This window comes from Anas acuta, chromosome 4 (genome assembly GCF_963932015.1).
Source record: "Anas acuta chromosome 4, bAnaAcu1.1, whole genome shotgun sequence".
Lineage (NCBI taxonomy): Eukaryota > Metazoa > Chordata > Aves > Anseriformes > Anatidae > Anas > Anas acuta.
This window is the reverse complement of record NC_088982.1, coordinates 36,766,336-36,789,095: the sequence shown is the minus strand read 5'-3', so window position 1 is coordinate 36,789,095 and position 22,760 is coordinate 36,766,336. Positions and strand designations below refer to the sequence as shown.

The following is a 22,760-nucleotide window of genomic DNA, read 5'->3' as shown; positions in this document are numbered from 1 at the left end:
CTAGAAATTAGTTTCATCAGCTACTCTTCCAGGGCCAAGTTCTGTGATGTTTGCTACATTTGTGCTAACTTGATGCTACAGGACTTTTGAGATATTTTGGAATTATCCAAACAATGTGGACATGGCAAAGCAAGTGTTCTTGAAAAAGAAAAGATTTAATACTGTATATTTCAGTTAATTGGAAAGATTTCAGTAGATTCTCTCTTTCTCACCACGCATATTAGATAAGTACTTGAAATAATGTCAGCTCAGTCACTTATTACTGATTTGATGAAGGAATTTTTGGACTACGCTAAGAAGTCATATTAGGTTTTCAGAATTGTTCTTTCAGAATTGGGAATATACAGGTTTCTTCAACCTGAACAAAATCCTGAGTGTGAGAAAATGTTAGTAGAGATAATCCTCTTCCAGGTTCTGTACTGTTAAAGATGATAGCTCATTTGGAAATTGATGCCAGAAGAAATCTCTGTCAAATTTATTTTGAATTCCACAGCAACACAGCTTAGACTATAAGAAAATTAACACAAACAAATAGCAGCTTTAAGGGAAACATAAACAAATAGCAGCCTTGATGGATATTTCATATTTAAGTGTAAAATGCTAGTCAATTTTCCACCATGTCAATAAAGCATCTTAAATAATATATCACATTTTTTTTATTATTATTTATTATTGTTGTTGCATTCTTTACTACAGGGATTGAGTGACCTTGTAATTTCAATTACTAAGCAGACAAACTAGAAAACAATAACCATACTAAATAGGTACTTAATTTTTTAAACAATAAAAAAATACAATTTGACTGCATAAATACTTCTACACTGCAACTTATGCATCTTAAAATGTGTATTCGAGGTTGCAGAATTACAGTTTTCACAAAGAAGGGGTTAGTACCAAGGGAAGAAAGGAAAAATAAGAGCAAGTTTTTGCAAGACAAGCTTTTTGGAAGAATAGTGTAGCTATCCATCTGTCTATAAGCATGCACATATACATGAAATAACAATAGTCAGTTACTTTGTGAATTTCTCAGATTCTAAACTTGCTTGAAAAATGTCAAAGTGATAAGTATATCATATATTAAGATATTCTCTATTTGACAATATATGAAATTTCTATCAATGTAAGCCACCATTAGTTTAGGAATAAGATTGTCTCATAAAACTATAAAAGAATGTCTTGTTTTTTACATTTCTGAATATATTCAGAAATTTTGTATTTTTCATTTTCGTTTTTACAAACAAATTTTCTGTCACTAAGTTTTACTAGATATCATTTGAAATACACTTTTTAATACTGAAATTCCTTATTCTAATACAATAATACCATCTATTAAATGTTAGAATGCTGCACATATGCACAAATAACTTATTGTACTGTCATGAAAAATGACTGGAAAAATCATTTTCATGAACATCAAGAAATTAAAACAAACAAACAAACAAACAACAGAAAACATGTTATTTCTTTGTTCTGACTAGTACAGGCTCTCCAACCTTTCTTTACCTATCAGGACTTTCATATAATCAAGAGCCACAAAACATACATATCTCAGGGAGTAAAAAACTTTGAAAGCAGTTTATGGTTGAAATTGAGCATAGATCTGAAGCTATCCTGCTACTGCATATGTAACGGGGCTGATGACTTGGGTCACAGTACTGACAACAGCTGTGCATGGTCTCTGGCTCTCATCAGTGCTTTCCAGGCAGTGCAACCCTACTTCTGATCATATAATATAAAGTTAGCTCAACAACTGCACTTCAACTGCTTGAAAACTGTACATAGCTCAACCTTACTTGAGGAATTTTAGGTTTTCTGCTCCATAGGAGCAAGCTACAGACACCATCTCAATGCTATTTCTATAACATCAAGAACCTATTATAGACCACAGGATATACATTTCTTTCTCCTATCCTAGTGACTATTCTTCCTGCAGCCACTTCTGGTTCTACCTGACAGCTGACTCAGGAATACACATTATTTTCCAATGGCAAACTATGTATTCCTTCATATATTAAAAACTGTTTTTGTTGTAGATTTCAGTACCTGTTGCTATAACATTAAGTGGATTGTGCCTGAAAACTATTCAGCATTCAGCTTTGCACTTTTTTTTTTTTAAATGAAAGATACACTTACCTTTTTTTTTTTTTTCCTCCTGAAGAAAAGAATTTCTTGATTCATTTTATTTCTGTACAGATGTTGAGCACACAATGCCATTCTATCCATCATCAGCTAGTGGATCCAACTGGATCTAAGGAAAAGAACAAAGATGGAAATAGAAAAAGAAAACAAAAAAGAGAACAGATCTTTGAGGTACTAACTTTTTTTTTTTTTTCTTTCCATGACCTTTTGCTAGTCTATTGTATTTGACAGGCCTGAAAGCACAGTTCACTGCATAAAGTCCAGTCTAAGATGATATGGTATGATAATGGAGAATTATATTGTGCTGCTAAGTCTATTCCACATTTTAGGGAAATGTGTGAGCAAACATTTAATTTTAAGCAGGGCAGGATATTCTTTTAAGTCTGTACATGTTAAAAGAGGGTATTTTGGAAAGGAGCAATTCTTTGTACAGAATTTCTGTGAATTTCCAGTATGACCCTGTGACCCTAACATTTTTCAGGTATACAAACAAAACACTATTCTGTAAGAAGACAGTGCTACATCTCTATACAGCACTGATGAGAAAGCTCCTGTGTGTATTTCTGTTGTTTGCACTTCAGAAACAGCAAAAGAAAACTGAAGAGGTTTCAGAAACATGCTTCAGGAGTGATCTAAACTCTGGAAATCACATTAACCCTCAAGTTAAGAGGATACCAGCTTTTTAATCCCTCAGATTTCCATTTGGTCTAAACTCTAGCTCTACTATTAGATAATTCTAATTTAAATTAGATACATTTTAAGATAAGAATTTTCACCCTGAAGGAAAATTATCTAAAAAAAAAAACCACAACATAACAGATCATTGCATATAATAATTTATATGAAAACTTAAGGTTAACAGTATCTTTTGTTCTTTAAAAAAATCCTATTAAAACACATTGCTAAATTATTTTTACCTATCTAGCAGTGAACTGTTTAAAAATATTATAAGTTCAGACCCCAAGATGGCTTGGAGTGTTTTCACTCAATACCTAGCAATACCTAACAATATGTTGAGCACAAAGTTTCCCATTCAGTTAAGTACATATTTATATGCACAGAACTGGGAAGCTAGAAAATGGAGCCAGGAAAAACTTAAGCCAGCTAATAAAACAAGGCACAAAGGGCTTGATTCAAAAGCTTTTATTTTCTGACCTGAAAGCAATAACAGTTGTGAAATCTTAAGTCCTTAGTTTTAAGGCATTTCTGGGACTTTGTTCTTCACAAAGAAAAAAAAAATACAAACATACAAAAATACAAATGTTCACTTGGGATGAGGGATTGGTTAAAATTGAGACATGTAAGAAACAGGAATATCTATGAACAATACAGTAAAGGAAGCTCAAAATATGAATGTCACCTACATTTTGTATCTTTTCATACCAGTCATCTGTATTTATATGATTCTTTTAAAACATTTTATAAGTGAATCACTTAAATAGAGGATATTCTACACACAGGTTTCTCAAGCTCATTTCAGCCCAGTGATCTATGCTACCACACTGCACACTATTTCCGGATCAGTACCGTCAACAGCAAAGCATAGATGCCTTCTGCATCCACTTCAGGTATAACTAACTGTATGTTGACTTCTAAGGACACAAAAACACTTTATAGAAACAATTCAAAATTAGTCTTTAAAAAACTGTCATAATTTCAGTAAAATACCTCAGTAGAGTAAGAGGGGAAAAAAAAGGTATTTTATATACTCCTTAAAATTCCCATTTAAATTTAGTAGTGTTTTTAGGTAACTGAGCTGTTTTTGGTATTTTTTTTCTATCTAGATGCTAATACATCTGAAATAAATCTTTTCAAAATCCACGGTAAACTACTTGTTTGATTAAGTAAATATTATATATAGTTGTAAAGGACTTCTAGTTTCCCTGAGATCTGACACACCATAGGAAAACAAAAACATTATTGATGTGAATGGTATAACATCCTCAAATTTAGTAATATTGTAGAAACAACAGATGTTATACCTATAATATAAAGGATAAAAATATAAGTTGTCATTATAAATGGATATTTTCGCTGAGTCAGATACTGCATTTCCAATTGATTACAACTAATAACCAATAACATTCTAACAAATGAATGATTTGTTTACTTGTTGTAAGTACATGTATTTTCTTCCTGAGTAATGTCACCTTTTCTCCAAGTATACTGCTATTTTGTGACAAATCACTGGTGAGAAGCTTGAAGCATCTTATATAATGCACAAAACATGTAGTTTGAGAAAATATCACCACCAAAGTTCTTGACTTTTAGTCTACACATAGGAAAAAAAAAAAAATTTACTGAAAATGTTCTATTGTAGATACTCATTTTGAATTTTATCAATTTACATTATATACCTGCTGCAGTGAAAAGGATAAACAATTTATTGTATGTATCATATATGTTTAAACAAGTCTGTCAGAAAAAAAACTCAGAATTTCATACATCGGGATGAGACCATTTGATTTACCATAAAACATTCACTGATAAAACACCTCTTAATTTTTAATCCCTAGCAGTAATTACTGACACTAGGCTAATGTCAACACTAACAAGATCTAAAATTCTTTTTCTTTATCACTTTTCAGAATTCAGAAAAGTAAGCCACATCATTAAAACTGGAGAGCAAAATTAAACGTTTATCAACCATTACTGAAACACGTTGAAGCTTCCATAAATTGCGTAACATCTGGAGTCTATTTTGATATGTCAAAACCACACTTGTTTTTACCATGGTTGCCCTATACAGATGTAAAAGAAACCAAAGAAAACACTCATTCACATGTTAGGACACTAGCTTAAGCCTTGAGAGATATGATTTTTGAGTCTTTGATTGCACATGTTCTATGTATGATTTTCAATGAATTACTACTTTGGTAAAATTCTTAAATATTCTAAAACCAAATATTTGATCATTCTGTAAAACAGCTGGCTTTGCTGCAATAGCAATAAATGAAACCGGGGTTCATGCAGCAAGCATACATACATGTAAATGGCAAATAATAGGATACTTTTGGAGCAGAGAGAGTGACACACACTGAGCTCAATCTTTTCCTCATGCAGAAAGACAACCAATGTAAGACCAGTGAGAACAATGATATATTCATTTGGTCTTGACATTCTTAATGCTTACCATGCTTACCAGTCTTTGGGATTTGAGAATTCCGGCTATCCAACATGTTTTTACACCATTCAGGAAATTTCTGTCTTAGAGGTTGTTCATATGAACTTGTTGGCTTTGTTATTCATATAAACCTCTCCAAACACATCAGCACCATCTTAATCTTCTGCACTGCCCATGTGCTCTCTGCCTTAGCTCACTTGGACTCATGAGCTGACTGTGTCTCCAGGATGACCCTAAGAAGCAATGTTCTGCTGCTGTTACAGCGCACAGTGTTGGGACAGTGATGGGGTCAGAGCTCTGATGGAGGGCAAATCTACTACAGTGGGTTGCTCTGGGGGAAAACCAGTCAACTCAAGGGGTTTGGATCAAATCAGGATTGAAGTGGTTTATCTATTTGTTGTGGTTGGATAATTAACTGGCAATCACTGAACACAACACCAAGATCAGTACCAGGAATACAACAGATAAACCACAATACTAGGTGTTTAAAATACCAATGAACACACAAAAAAATGTCTAGCATACTTCTGTGATCTCAAAACTCTAGTCAGAGTGTTTTTTGCACATTGTAGACACATTCAGACAGTAAGTAATGTGTGCAACCTCCTCTCTCATAAGCAGTGAGGGTTACAAGCCTATCCTCACCTCTTCTGGGAGTGCTTCTTCCCTTATCTACATATCCTGCCCGTTGGGGGTGCGAGTGTTCCTGCTTTGTGTGTACTTACACTGCTTCCAGAAGTCCACTAACTATATGCTCCTGAGAATGCACCCCAAGAGTTCTCATACACACACACAGCTGATATGCTGTTCCCCAATTCTTTCTTGCTGTGCTGTCAGTCTGCAAGCTGGGTGCTGGCTACTCCTGGCATCTGATGGGGAGGCTGCTCTCAGGTCTACGCAGAGGTGGGACTGCCCATAAGGTGACTCCAGGCAGGGTCAAACACAACTCAGCAGCCGGTCTGTTGCTGTTTTGCCTCTCTAGAGTTTCTCCCCCCACAATCACAAATCTTCATGCTTCTTTTGAAGTTCTCTCCTGGTTTTAAGACTCTCTTGGTAACCCCCTAGTTACTGATTAATCTGGCTGGTGGTCATCATGGACAAACTTTGTCACTGTTATTTTTCCCATAAAGTTACCAGTTGTGGGGTAAACACTCTCAGAGCAGTTTTGGGTCTTCTATTCACATGAAGTAGTTACGCTCAAGTTCATCTCAAATCAACTGCTTTAATCCAGGCCATGTTACTGAGAAGGCCTCCCCACAGAGGTCCAATGCAAGTTTCCAACAGAAAAAGTATGGATTGTAATGGATTGTAAATGGATTGTAAAGAAGGCATTCAGAAATCAGAACCGCTGCACACAGGGCATGGGGTGAGATTGCTGTAGGAAATCCAATTAAAGAACAGAAGCAGCAAAACTTCTGACAGCTAGGTCATGTTTCACATCTTTTGGAAAAAAAAATGCATAGGTAGAAAGAATTTATACTTTACCAGGGCTTTGTATCTTGAGATTGTATTAATTGTTATATTAAAAGTAGCACCCTAAAATTGAATTGTCTTAGTGAACCTCACATGCTTCTCTTGAAACACTAGTTAAACTGAGTTCAGGTCTACTACAACTTGGGTTAGCATCCTTTCTATTTGTCTGACTTTATGTCTGGATTTTTTTACAGATGAATAACAAATCATGTGATTTTACCATATCAAAAAGACACTGTATGTATATGTGTGTGCGTATATATATATATATATATATATATATATATATATATAAATATATAAAATCTGCCCTCTAAATAACTTGGTTTAGATCATGACATGAAGGATCAATATTCTTTGTTTTCCTGATGATTCAATTGCTACATAATGTATGAGTCACTGAAGATGTTCTATTAAGTTTTTATTAAGTAAGTGCCCCAAGGCCGAGAATACAGATCAGATCTTCGGAGGTTTTGGTAACTGTGTTCATGATACAAATATAGTTTAATATAGCTCATTTTAATTGATATATTTTCTCTCTAATTATTCCCTCCAGTCATAGGACAGGCAGTTTCATCTCAGATAGTGTCACACACTGGTATTAAAATGAAGTATTTTGCTAACTACATAAATTAATTAGTAGCAACAAAGGCTACAGCCTAGCTGAAGTAAATGGCATTAGGTATAATTAAGAGTAAACAAAGCTTGTCTCTAAATTCTATGAGGCTATGTACAGTTGGATTACAGCAACTCTATTGGGCAGTAACCTATTTGCCTAGTAATTGTGACTCACACAAGCAATATACCTACACTGATTAATTTTAGTTACAGACCCTGTGGTAGCTTAATTAAATGATCCATTCTAAATAATGACAGCCTTTTAAAAGTAGCCCTGCAGGAGCTGAACTGTTGCCTCAAAAGGCATGAGCCAAACAGAATATAATGAAGGCAAGACATAGAAAATCCTTTTGACAACATATTTATGCAAAACTCATTTCACTTTTTAAAATACGATCCTATTGAGTTACTGTTTAGTATTGCTATTGACTATATTGTTTACTAATATTCTGTACTTTGCAGCAAAACAACTACTGAAAAATAAAATTCAAATAAAATACACTTGGGATTCCACAGTAAAACACAAAAAGATGTAGTATTGCAACATATAGATAAATAACAGTTTATAACTGGTGAATTCATAAATGAACTAGCTTTAAACAAGTTACCCAAACTCATCTCGCCACCAGCCTATGCATCTTCTTTGCAAGGTCACTGCAAAGTATTCATTCCTATCAGCCTATAAAAGATGTGAACACTCATGCCTATGATCTGTATTACAGCTTCCTTTTCTAGTTTTTGGCCCTCTGAAACCGCGAAAGGGACACTTACTTTGTAAGTAAGATCTGAAAACTGTTTTCAAAATATTTCCTCAAAATCACACACAAATACCTTGCTAACTCTGCTAAAAATGAATTCAAATGCTATGGCATTAATCAATAATGCCAACCACTCCTCTCCTTGAGACCAAGTATTTTCTAGTAGGGTGTTTAGAGAACAGGAAACAAGAATAAAGCAAAAAATTCTGATCCCTAATCTCAGAGCATATTTGGAAAAAAAAAATCAAAAGAAGGATCAAGTTTTATAAATTTTTCCTTAGTGTCAAATAAATATAATTTTAAAAAATATATATAATATTAGGGAAAAAAAAAAAAGGAATAAAGGCATCTTTTTAGGCAAAGATGAATTAAGGTGAATGAATTAGTGGTCAATAATGGAAGTACACTGTCTCCAGAACATATATGAAAGAAAAAAAATGGGTTTCTTTTTGTTATTTCTGTAGTCTATGAGGGTGATAACAAGGATAACAGAAAGTCCAAAGGAGCCCTTCACACTACATAAAATACTTAAATAGGTTCCTGGAAATTAGGTTCTGTTGCTGTCACATCCCCTGGTCATTACAAAAAGTATTTTCCAGGTGAATTCTCTACTATGAGAAGTGATGCTACTATGAGAAGTAATGATTAGACCAGGCCTGCTGAGTGTTATTGAAGTCTCATACAGCCCCCACCTGAACACTCAAGTACAGGCAAAAATGTAGGCTTATTTCTCCAGAAGTGTGGAGTGACTGTGACATAATATGGGGGTAGACCAGATGTAGAGGCAAGGGCATGTACTTCATGCCTTCCATACTTCATCCATATATAGCTTGATTCTTATGATTTATGTGGGTGAAGTAAATTTCACCTTTATTCAATAAAATTCATATTTGACTTGAAAATCTTGTCTCTTTCAGTTTCTCAGTGACAGCTGTCAGAATTCATCAACATTCAGTACAAGAATACAATGCTAATAGGCTTCTTGTAATATCAAAACTAAACGGACTGGTGAAACTCAAAATGAAATACTATTATTGAAAAGATTCTTTTATCTGACGCTTTGTGCAGTGGGGGAAAATGATTTTAATCTTGTCTTCTTTAAATGTTGTACTGTAAATGAATGCTGACAAGATTAAATAAATGTACTATTGACTTGAGCCCTGCCAGTATTTTTTTTTTTTAAATCAGCTGAATGTACACTACTTGATATTCTGCAAGTATGGATTTATAACCCAGAGCTCTAGAACATAGGCAAGGGATAAGAGCTAGTTCTTTGTTTGTTTTTGTTCTTTCATAAAGTACCTCCAAAAGACATGATTCTGAATTTAGCTGCTATAATGCTAATGAATTTCAGCTTGTATTTTGTATCAGCTCAGTCCACGTGAAGAAAATTCCCTAAAGTAAGGAAAAGTATGGTGTCTAGTGACAGGGATGATGAGAGGAGTAACATAACTTCCATATTAAGTTAAACTTAAGAAGGCCAAGAATCATCAGCCTGGAAAGGAAATGATCAAGAAATGATACAAGGCTGGTCTGTAAAATTACAAATGATAAGAAAACCTCAGTAGGCAGTTACTTAGTACCCTGTGAAAATAAGTCCCAGATAGCTCTAAGAGATTTTTGCATTTAATGCAGACTTTCTAATACACGACCTCTTTCCTCACAAGTATTATCAAATTGGAACAATTACTAGAAGAGATGTTCTGTTCCTTTTACCTGACCCAACTAATTTTTATGGCTAAGATTAAACACCGCTAATCACCACCTGTTTCAGACATAAGAAACATGAACAAGTAAATGCATTTCAAAGCCTATTTGCTATATGATGTGCAAGAACCTCTCTCAAGCAAACGTATAGACTCGCAAATGTAGGATACATAGATTTAAGGCCCTATCTAGAAAGTGCTTACAAAGAGAGCACCAAGCATCGCCTACCCAAATTTGCAAGCATCAGGCTAAAAATGGAAAGCCACTGTCAAAGTTGGGTGCATTGGTCTTTCTACAGCAAGATTAAGAAAAGTGCTAAAGATTAGGATTCACAACAATCCTCACGTTATGTGTACAAGGCAAGGATAGACAGACCATTAAAGAAGCCAGTGGAAAATGCCATAAAGATTGTGCCTGAAATTTCCTAAATCTAGATAACCATCTCAGCCCAGAGTTCAGTGCCTCTGCAAATAGCAGTCACAGACTGAAATGTCCTTCTGGATCTGGACATCAGCTCAGGCCTAGGGGAGGTCATATTCAAGATGGTGAGAGTAATTATCTTTTTGTACAGTGCTGTTTATAACAGTTCTCCAGGAAATGAGGAAAACACAGGAATTCTTAGAATAGAAACTAACAGCCCTCATAGCTCTTTAGCAGATAGAGGTTTGTGTTTGCTCACACTTCTTCCATGCACCCTTTTTTCAGTGGAGTAGAGTCTGCTCTTCGTCCTTTTGGTTTCCAGCACAGCCTTACCTGGTGTAAAGGGCAGTCTTCTGTGATGGAAGCAAAAAGGATGATGATAAAGGTGCAACTGGAATGACCTGATGAAGAGCCCTAACTTCCTGAGCAGTGCTTGATAGCACCAAGTTGTTATCTAAAAGATAGACCATGTTTTAGTACAAAAACTCTGTGCCAAACACAGCGCTCTTTGTGCACTAGGCAAGTTCAAAAACACCTACTGGATCCTCCTCTTGAAAATGTCACACAAAAAGAAGACTAATTTAGATATTTCCATGATTTATGATTTGAAAACTGTTGAATATAGGAGCTGATACTGACAACAATGCTACAGGAAATGCAGATGAAACATTTAAAAAGTTATTTCAAGAGTGGGAGCTGCTGTGAGCACACCTAATTTAATTCCATGTGAACTAAAACAGATAGTTCAACTGCTTCAACAGTTGACACACAGACTCAACAAATGGGGAATATATTGTATATAGGAAGTATCAGAACTTTAGAAACGTAAGTAAATGTGTAGGTGGAAATTGATTTGCACTCTAAGCACTTAAATGTTTGGTTTTGTTTGTTTGCTTGCTTTCCCCCCACCAGGCTACCAGTCATGACTATTCTAATTTTTTATCTGAACTCTTTATTTGACACTTTCTTTTTTTTCCTCCTCTTTTAGATTAGTTGCTCAGTGACATCTCATAAAGATATTTGTTTGAACCTAGCTCACCCCCCCCCTTTTAATTTCACTAATACATAACCAATTTGGACTTCCAAATTTCCTACTGTTATTTCAGATAGATAATATGAGAGTGATTAACTTCTACTCTGAACATTTGTGAGTGGTAAAAAACATGATATCATCTATTTTCCACCTGAGAAAAAACATGATGTCATCTAATTTCTACCTGACATAGTCTTCAGAGAAAAAGAGATGACGTATATCCAGAAAATGAAAAGTGTATTCATTAAAGAAATAGATACTTAAAGTGGCAACTGATTTTTAAAGGTGATATAAAAAATAAGTAACATGAAATGAAGCACACATTACATTAAGCAGAGGCTTTTGAAAATATATAAATATTGATTTTTTCCATCCATTCACATTAACATCGTAAAATGAGAAATTGCTCAGGTAGCAGAAAGCCTTCTATGACATTACTCATAACATGAGCTTCCACAAAGATCATGTTCTGTCCTTTGAGGAGGGAAAAAACAAAACAAAACAAAACAAACAAACAAAAACAGGATTAATAAAAGAATGAACATTTCTGTAAGGAAGTGGTGTTCTGAAACACCAATGTCTTCATACATCTAAAACTAAATGAAATTATTCCTGTTAGTCAAAGACAATTTCTTTTATATGGTAAGCTTGCTGAGAAATGTCCCTTTTTATCCTTGCCACTCAAACATACACACAAAAATGTCAACAGGCTTCTCACTTTTATCAGTTTTGTATTGGTTTGCTTATTTATACTAACTGCTATGAATTCAAAAAGTGAAGATAAGGACAGTATCAAGCATAATAGCAATAATGAGTAATTCTTTCTTTATGTTTAAGTTCTGGTATGGTTCCCTTACTGCTCTACAAAACTAAGCACAAAATGAGAAAGATCTGTGTAATTGAGGCTGTGTCAGTGATATAAATCTGCTCTAAGGAAATAGAACAATGGTCACACTCCTTCTGCATCTCCATAAGAGACCAATGCAGGTAGAGACTGGCAAAGGAACCAAAGCAATAAACACTAAAGCAAACTCAGAAGTAAATATGAAAGGAAAAAAAAAAAAAAAAAAAAAAAAAAAGTACCATTTGTATTAATAGTATTAATAAATACAACACACAACACTCAGGTATTACTGGCATTATACCCTGGTTCAAAGGAAAAGAGACAGAACATAGTTGACATACAAAGAATACATAAAATTTGAAAGTAGGAAAAGAGAAAAGTATGAAGAGAAACTATCAAAACAGTCAAAGAAAAATAGTAAAATATTCAGGGAATATAAAGTTTTGGATTTTGTAAATAGGAAATTCCAATTGGTCAAGACCATATTCCAAAGAAAGGTTACCACTTTGTGCTCTCTTAGAATTTAACTGAAAATCCTGATAGTTTTCCTTTTTCATTTATACGGATAATAATATCCAAATTAGAAATGATTTAGAAAGTATTATCTAATTGGGGCAACGACTACAACTAACACAGCCACATTGATGCAGTGTTGCTTTCAAGTGGCACTCACTAATGACACAAAAGCATGAGTGTGCAGGCCATATCCTTCCTATCCTTCACCAGCCAAGGACTGTCCTGAAAAAACAGTATCCAGCTTACAGCAAGGCAAAAGGAACTTTATTCTGAAAACCCTGTTTATGTTTCACCACTTCTGTTGAAACAAAGCTGCACAAGTCAAACAGGCACGCCTCTTTCCTGTGCAACAGACAAGCAATTCAATGGTTTAGAAGTCTAGCAACCAGACAAATTCAACCAAAAGATATTCATAACTTAAAGCCCTATTTAGGATTCCCTGGATGCCAGGCAGAAGGGGGAAAAAGTAAACAGCTGTTTATCAGCTCTAGGAGAAAATAGGAGAAATGTCTCATTTATGTCTCAAAGGTAGTTACTTGAATTGCGAACAATATTTACGGTAAAAATAGGAATGAAATCATAAAATCACAGATGGTTGATGTTGGACAGGACCTCTGGAAGCCATCTGGTCTAACCCCCCTGCTCAAGCAGGACCACCTATAGCAGGTTGCCCAGGACCACATCCAGGAAGCTTCTGATGATCTCCAAGGAGGAAGACTTCATAGCCTCTCTAGGTTATCGGTTCCAGTGACCATCACCTGCACAGTAAAGAAGTGCTTCCTGATATTAAGACAGAACCTCCTGTGTTCCAGTTTGTGCCCATTGCCTCTTGCTTTGTCACTGGGTATCACTGAAAAGAGCCTGGTTCCATCATCTTTGTACCTTCCCTTCAGGTGTTTATAGACAATGATAAGATGTCTACCAAGACTTCTCTAGGCTGAACAGTCCCTGTTCTGACTGAGGGAGCAAGACAGCAAAATCAGCCCTCCGAAGTCCTCAAACAGTCCCAGTCACCAAAACTCAGTTCCACACATCTGATCCATGACAGAATAGGGTTAATGAAACATGCTTCACAGTTCAGAGGCAGCATAAGACAGCCACTGTATCTCACCTTGCAAAGAAGGGAGAAGGGAGAAAAAACAGCAAGAAACACAATTAATGAAGGCAGTATAGAGACAAAAGATGAGCACAGCAAAATCGAGTCGTGCCTCATTTTGTTGAGATTGTTGAGATGATCAAGGGTCTTTGCTGCTCCCTGCTTGCACCCAGGCAATCATCTGGTTTCATCTGTAATACAAAATAAAATAAAGTAAAATAAAATATTACGTCAGGGATATAGAAAAAAAAAGTCACAAGCTTCATGTTGATTTGCAACCTTTCCCTTGACACAGTACAAAAATGTGAATGTGGTCGTTCTTATCTATCCTTAAATATAAGCATATAAAATGAATAATTACTATGAAGTCTAAACAATCCTCTGAAGAGCAGAGCTTTACCCTTGCATTCTATGCTTTAATTTTAACACTTCTATCAAAACAAAACAGTTTTCTTTTTCATTCCATTTGTTTCTTTGCTATTGGAAAGATTTACATTTACCTTTCCCATGGCGAAGATCACAAAAGGATGGATTAAGCTTTAAAAATGACCAGAAAGCACAGCTGAAAGACAGAAAACATAGTGAAAATAATGGATCTTTTTGTGATGATATTTGAAAATGAGCATTTTGTATTCATGATGAGTATTTCTTAAAAAAGGAATTCAAAGTCACATAATTACACACAAAAGATAACAGAATTTAACGCCAGATACCATTCTGGGAATGTCACATGGGGAGTACGTAGGTGTAATGCTCTCATGACCTGAAGCACTCAAACACGCAGAGGTGCTGAAGTATGTGTTTGCTTTGCCCAACTACAAAAAAAAATCTACTGGTCTATCAAATGGTCCAATTCTGTCTTGAATTGCCACTTTCAGTCCAATGTTGGGACTTCTTCTGAAGCCAGAGAGCTTCACAGGAACTTTGCTTTCCATATAGCATTTCAAAGACACACTTCTCCTTTTGGAATACTGGTTATATGAAAAAAAAAAAAAAAAAAGTAAAAAAAAAAAAGTTGTATAAAAGATATATATTTCATGGTATCTCCAAGTTAACTTGTAAACAAGGAACACTCAATTAGGCCACTATTCTCTCATTATTCTCTCATTCATATTCAGTTTCTGCCAGATCAATTTATTTAATCGGTAAGATAGAAGAAATGAATCAAATTTAGAGAGAAGGCAGTAGGAATCAGCTTACATTTGGGGTTATTAATAAAAAGTAGAAATGGTATGATTTTTCAGATTTGCAATCAGTATCTTTAAAAGCATTCAATTTTCAGTATGTGAATTTAGGCACATCAGTATGTAACATAAATTTCAAATCTCACTTTCTTCTACCAGTAGACACACACTATTTTAACCACACTTTTCTTTTTCACAGTCTACACTGGGTTGATCCAATTATTCCAAATAATGCAAGTGAGGATGAGGACTCAGGCTGGGACATGAGCATGAAAAACACACTTGAATACAGGAGCTGAACAGGAAGTTTCTCAGGTGAAAGAAGCATCATTTGGGCTAAAAATCAGGCCTGTTTATGAAACTTATACCTCCCTTCTTACAGAAGGAATAGGACAAGGGAGAATGGTCTTAAACTAAAAGAGGATAGACTAAGCATTAGAAGGAAATTCTTCACAGCAGGCTGACCTGCTGGAGAGCAGCTCTGCAGAGAGGGACCTGGGAGTCCTGATGAAGAGCAAGGCTGACCATGCGTCAGCAATGTGCCCCTGTGGCCAAAAAGGCCAACATTATCCTGGGCTGCAATTCCTAACATACCTCAGACAGGGAGATGTGGAGGCATAAGGAGCAACAGGAGGCAGAAGTTAGCATCTGCCTTTTATGTAGTCAGTGGTTGTGATTTGGTGCAGCCAATGATGCAGCTCTGTGCATACTATGACAGTATGGGTGTTGGACGAGGTTGTAGTTCTACAAAGAGGGGCCAAAGGGCTTTCTGTTTTGAGCCAACTTGTGAATGCTAGTTGTCTAATGAGTAGGAAAATGTAATTCTCAATTCCCTTTAAGACAGAGAATGTCTGAAAGGATATTCAATAGTTAAATGTCACTCCACCATAGGTCCTTAATCTTATCACTTATTCTATTTGTTGCAATTTAACAATACACTACATGCATATAAAATTATGTATGCTTTTAGTGCTTCTTAAAAACAACAACAAAAACGCACATACCTATCAGTTCAGTGATACATCCTCCCAATAAACAAATAACCCATAAAAAGTATCCTGTTTTCCTGTTTATTCTTCCAGGGTTTCTGTTCTTTGTTTGTTTTTTCCTGACAATACCCTTGCACAGCTGGAGCCCATTAAATTTAACAGCAGCACAGCCACTTGCAGAGGCCTTAGAACTCCTCCTGCAATAAAATAACTTAAAAAAAAAAAATTAAAAAGACATAAAAGCAATTGGCTTCCACATAATGAGATTATAATGTGAAATGATGAAAAGATGAATAAAATCACTTATTTTTATGCCTTTGGAATTAACCAAACATAGCTCATTCATGAATATTTGAAAGTGATGTGATTCATCCACATTCTTGAGCATAAAAAGTTTTGTTTCACTTCCTTCTAGCATCTAACATTTAAGAACTCCAAGGCAGTCTGTGAGTGGTCGTGTCCCATTAATCTGAATTAAAATGGAGTGGGCAGCTTTTTAGCGCCTACCAGGACTAACTAAATATTAAATGTAGCTGGCTGTCATAAACATAAATTTAACGTTCACAATTTAAGACTGAATAAGGAGTCCAATGAGAAGAGGGGTTGTTTTATCTGATGTGTAAATTATCTATTAGTTAATTTACCTAACTAATTTTTTGGACTGTTTTCAGTAATCTGCTAATAGTAAGATTACAGTACTTTACAGCTCATATTTACAGGATTATGAGTGCTTTTTGAATTTATTTTTATAAGGAAGACCTCAGGCAAGGTATATTTGATAATCAATGTATTTTCTGGGCAGTTACTATTAGTCTGTAAATTCTTCAGAATTTACTCTGTTGGGATCCTGAGTTTACAGAAGCTTTGAGATGGAATGTCTTTTGGAAAGAGATGCACCCCAAAATTTTAACACAGGTTTGTTGTTGTTTTTGAATTACAGAAAGAATATAGAAACCAGACCAACACAGGCTCTTAAACACAGATTACTCAAATCTGGTAGATAGGAAATTACTAAAGAAAGATAAAAAAAAATAAATACATATATCTCCCATGCCAATGATTTCCTTGTAAAGTACAACTTGCTTTCTGCTCTACTAATTTTCAGAGGTATTCTGAACTCAGCAAACACTACACAAGTTTCTCTACATCTTTAGAAGTCTCTTCCTTTCTACCCATCTTCCATCAGTTTTGGTACTGGGTCTGCTTGGCTGTCATTCAGCAGTATGCAATCATGCTACAGGATCTCCAGTTGCCAATCCCCCCCTTCTCTCCCCCTCCCCCCCCCCAGCTTTTCTGGATGACTTCAGTGAACTCTACGATATTTTCCACCCAGAATATCTTCAGTTGCTCTTAGGAAAGAATCAGTCTGATTCTCCTGCAATTGTCCTCCGTATTCCCACTCACAGAATCACAGAATTTACTGCAGTAACTGTGCTGTGACCTGTGAACCACCAAACCAAACAGATCTGCTGTTCATCCCACACAGGTTTTTTTTTTTTTTTTTTACTCTTTATCTATATGCTGACCATAAGCATCTAACAAATGATCCAGGTCAGGGAGTTTCAAATTTGGGAAGATTTGAAACAGCTGGTCCAACTCTTTGAACATCCCTTTTTGTGATCAATGTTCAAATGAGGATGTTTGCAATTTTGAAAATATGAAAATGTAGCCAAATCATAATATATGTTAATTCTGCAAAATACATTTTACTTTACTGAGATATAGTTAAAGAAACCAAATTTTTTAACAGGTATACAGAAGATGTGGGTTGGTTTTATTTTTTGACTTCCTGCTGCAGGTTTATAGAATTTCTGATGTGATGTTATTTACCCAGGCCACATGGTATATCAGAACACCCTGCTCATAGATGTTCCTGAACAGTCCTGAACAGTTTCACTTATATTAAAGCAGAGAAAAGGCCAATAAAGACAAGTAGAGAGCTATCGAGCTGAAACAGAAATTCTTCTGTTATGATAGCAACTGAGACTAGGATTAAATACATCTGATTATAACACTGCATTGCAATTAAAGATATAGAATTCTCACTTACACTAGCATATTCATAATGTTTAAAATATAGAGTACTTCTGAAAAATAATGTCAGAAATCACAAAGTCTTAATTTAATGGTCTGATCTTATTAGCTACAGTAACCAGCAAATGAAAGTGGAAAATGGGTTAGAGCCTTTTGTTCATTAATCATACCAAATTTACTTTCATTGTTTTCCAGTTTGTATTTAATTTGGACCTGGAATCTCAACTGGGATTTTCAATCTGCATTTTCATTAAAATATCAATAACAATTCTGGAAAAGCAATCCTGATGCAGATAGAGGCAAAAAAGTTTTATTATTGTCAAATGTGGTTACAGAATGCATGACAGATTTTATAGGCTATTGAAAAACCATCAGCAAATAATATTGTAGATTCACTAATTTTCAACAGGCACTACAATTTTCCAGTTTCTATCATTTTGATTATGAAATCTGTCATTATTGTAATAATTTTGCCTGTGTATTATTTCCCATATTACTGAACAAGACATCATTGCCATCTTTCTGGATACCAATTTTGATTGCATATGCTAGGAAAAAAAATGTTTTTTCTGAGTTCATCTTAATTGAAAAAGAAAAAAAGTAAACTTTTAACAATAGAAAATAAAAAGGAGAAAACAAATTGCAAAAATTGCAAATAAAAGGAAAAATAACACTTTTAAATGACAGTAAATGTAAAAGAGGAAAACAGAAACAGCATTATAACAGCAGGAGAAGGAAAAAGATTTTTTCAGACATTAACATCCAAAATTTCTCTCCCATTATTCAATATTAATATGCTATTACTTCTGATTTCACTACCCAACAAAGCAAGAACTCATCTAGAAAGATGCCATGCTCAAGAAAAATACTAAAAATCAAAACAAACAAACAAAACCACCATACTTAAAAAAAAAAAAAAAAAAAAGTACTAATGATGCAAGCTGGTGACAGAATTGCTGGTATTCATCACTCCTTCTCCAGCTGATTAAACAATTCATTGATTGGGCATTCCTGCTGCATGTTGCTTCATTTAAAATCCTGAAAGCTAATCAATTCTTGTTTCTCATTCAAAGCTGAAAACCCTTATCCCTCCAGATACCACGTAAGTTCAGCTTAGTGGATATTTTAAGGCCCTCCTGAATAAATTTCAAGTTGTCAGCTCTAAATTAAATCTTGTGGAAAATCATACTGTATTGAAAAATATAAAATCAGTCAAGTTTTTTAGATCTACAAGATAGCTTCTAAAAGACTGATTCATAAAATAAAATTTAGTTTGAAAAGTTATAGTTGTAACTATGAAATTCAAGGATTAGTTAAAAAGAAGTACCATATGGTGTTAAATAATGATGTACCCTTGCTACAAGGAATACCAAAGATTGGTTTTAAAAACAAATGAACAAACAAAACTTTGTTTTCAAAAATGGTTCCAAAGTGAAAAAGATGTACTAGCATCCTATATCATTTTTAAAAGTAAGAGGTAAAACTGCATCAAAGAAAAAAAAAAAAAAAAGGAAAGGAAAGGAAAAGGTTGCCTAACTGGCACTGAACATCTGATTTCTGTATTAAGAGAAAAATGAGACTTATCTTAAGGAGGAGAGAAGAGATGTCTGTTGTATCTGGCTAAGGAACTTACCCATCTGCAAGACTTAATAATTTCCTTCTGACAGCAAGTTTAGCAAGCATGCAAATTGCAGATTATACCTTTATTACCACAATGCTTACTATCTGAAGGACCAGACTAAGCAGTATATTTAATTTTCATAAGGCCAGTGATTACTACATACATTTCTTGTAGGAGTGTTGATATGGTATTTTTGTTTATAAAAAGTATATACCGTAAAGTAGCATATTAACTATGAGGAATTCAATGGGACTCCATTTGTGGAGCTAGACCTTATGAATGCCCATGGATTGTGACTGCTAGAAGTCTGAATTCTCCAACAGGAGGAGGGCAGGGGGGTTGCTGGCACTGGTGTTGGTACCCTATCATGCACCTGAACTGCCAGCTTTACCTCTGAAAGAAGCAGAGAGGTTTCTCTGAACAGTGATATTTCCTGCCTGTAAAATCATGAGACTGAAGCCTGGTCACCTGATATTTGAAATACATACAAAATATTCACATTTATTGCTTCTGAAGATCTTCATGTGTGTCTCTGAGTCCTGGCCCTTCTAATTTATAAACTTCAATAATTAAAGGTGACATACATCAGAAATGAGGTGAATTATTATGAAAAGAACCATTTCAGTCAACACAGTAAAAGAAGAGACATGTAGCAACTTGGCAGTTACTTAAACCCAAACCAAAGTGGGCAAATCTTTCACAGTTTAAGACTCATACCAAACATCATAGGCTACTAAACATAAATAAATGCAATAAATAACAAGAGCGTTATATAAATTATTAGTGAATATGCTCATATAATGTTTCAAGAAAAGTGAGCGTTGGTGAATGAAACAGTGGTTCATTTTGTGCATAGTGCTTAAACTAAAACTAGCAAGTATAGCCAACATTCGTTCCCATTGTAAGAACACTTTAGATATGAGAAGTTTCACAAACCGACTTCTTCTGTTCTTAACTCTCTTTTTAATAGTCTACTGATGCATATTAGAATTTAATTATACCAATTAGTACTGCCACATCAGACATATGATGTAGCTTCAATTAGGAGGTACCTAATGGATATTAGTACAATTTAGTTTTGTAATTAAAGTTCTGAGAGCAGTGCAAATTCAACATTATGATTACAAAACATTAAGACAACATTGATGGCACTGAAATTGAATATTTTAAAAACAACCCTATAAATTAGTCTTAAAAAAACTTATATATCTGAAATGGCTATTGAGCTCTCAGCATCCCAATGCATAAGACAGTGTTGTTATCTCTATCGGCAAAGCCATTTTTTACATTTAAAATATTATTTTCTAAATCATATTTTTTCCTTGACTGAATTGTCCCCCTTTTAAGATATTCTGCCAACTCCCGCTTTTACTGAGATGCTTTTTAGAAGCTTTTTGCAGTTTCTATCATCTCCTTCTTAGGAATCAAGTATTCTGAGTCTACTAAATCAAGAAAATTTTATGCTGATAAAGCTCAGTTTTTGCAGTGACAGCAGAGAGATCTACAGGTTCTGTCTACAGCTTCTTCCCACCCACACCGCATAGAATCCACCCCTATAATGTTCCGTGATGAAGAAGTATACAATTTTTCCTTTCTTGGTCCAGGCACAAGCAGCAACAACAAGAGACCAGTCTTAAAGAACTGCTGTCAAATGACTTCTGATGATAAAATTAATACTAAAATATCTCCCATGAACTGATTATATTTCTTTATAACAAAGGAACGAGTTAATTTCCATTTTACTGATTGCTGATCATGCTTCTGTTGAGACATTATAGAGCATGAAGTTTTTTTTATATGAAGTATATACACTGTCCATTCAAAAATATCATTTTGCCAAGTGATGCTAACTCAGAGATGATTTGACAAGAGCATTCAGAGAAACCATAAATGCTATAGCAGCAAATAAAACAAACAAACAAAACAAAAATAAAAAGATGAATTACTGTCTTCATTACTGTGCTTCTTTGGTGTGGTCTTAAAAAATCAAAATCAAGTTTTAAACTACAAAGGTGCTGCTAACCATTCGTTATACCCCAAGGTGATACTAGATTGGCACTGATGTTGCTGTGCTCTCAGCTTCTACCTTCCCCCAGACAATGATGAAAAACAGTAGCATGAGGGAAGGCATCACAGTAGGAAGAAACTAAGCATGAAAAAAAGTGTGACATCCACAGAGGCCAAGTTTAGAGTCCTTGATGGGTGATGCTAGGTATCTCAGCCACCCATGTCAGAGCCTGTGTTAGAAAGTGCTGCAGCTCCTCTCCAACAACATGCCCACAGATATCCTATGTGTAAAAAAAGTCACAGGGAAAAAAAAAAAAAAGTGATATCTGTCATCAGTTCTCAGGGTGATACAGAGTTGGGACGTGCAGGGCACTGGGGAGTGTACCATTATACTCTATATAAGTAGTAGTGTCACAGGGATGTGTGTCTCATAATCTCGAGATTGTATGAGGAACCTAAAGCTTCTTCTTCCTAGCTTACAGGCTCTTTAATCTTCCCTGTTTCATAAGCTCTCCTTATCTCCATCAACCATAAATTAGGTTCAGGAGAAAACTGCAATCAAAGAGTTTGAAATGCAAGAAGACCTTCCTGCAGTATGAGATGCAATATTGAAAAATTCATGATCTATACTCCCATAAGAACAGAAAAGAACATCTAGGTTGATGTGCTGCAACCTTTTTGTGAAAGCATGGAACCACAAGTTTTATAATGGCAAACTATTCCTGTGTTTCACGGTTAAAATGTGCCTCCTAATTATAATATAAGTTTTTTGACTTAGATCTTGCATGATAAGCATATTAAATTGCCATGATGGGCTACAATTTATCATGATCATTAAAAATGAGGTATTCACACTGTGGTTGGTCATTAATCATGGTCAGTGGTATAAGAAAGAAATGGAGTGTAGTGCATCTTGGGAATCCACAAAAAATAATTAATTTGAATTGCCAGAAAAATAGGATAGATGAATACTGATATACAAAAGCAAAACATAAACAGATAAATACCATAAACTCTATCAAATATTATTTTGAAGTATTTTCATTGTGGTCAGTCTTCCCTTGGCTCTCCCCAGAACATTTACAGATACATTATTTAAAACTCTTCCAATAGAAAAATATCAACTAAGGTAGCTAGCATTTTGCATGTAAGCATTTTTACTTGAATTTATTGTGCAAATTTTAATGATAGCCATGT

At 34.9% G+C, this 22,760-nt stretch overlaps 1 long non-coding RNA gene across 1 annotated transcript in view; it reads right to left on the bottom strand.

Moving 5' to 3' along the window:
• Positions 1–12,854: 12,854 nt before the first annotated feature.
• The window catches only part of LOC137855241 (uncharacterized), a 40,561-nt gene continuing 30,655 nt past the window's right edge, over positions 12,855–22,760 (bottom strand). Inside the window, exons 3-4 of the long non-coding RNA XR_011095627.1 lie at positions 14,229–14,290; positions 12,855–13,919 (exon numbers count right to left, since the gene is read on the bottom strand). This is a non-coding gene — a long non-coding RNA (uncharacterized lncRNA). The remainder of the gene's footprint in view (positions 13,920–14,228; positions 14,291–22,760) is intronic.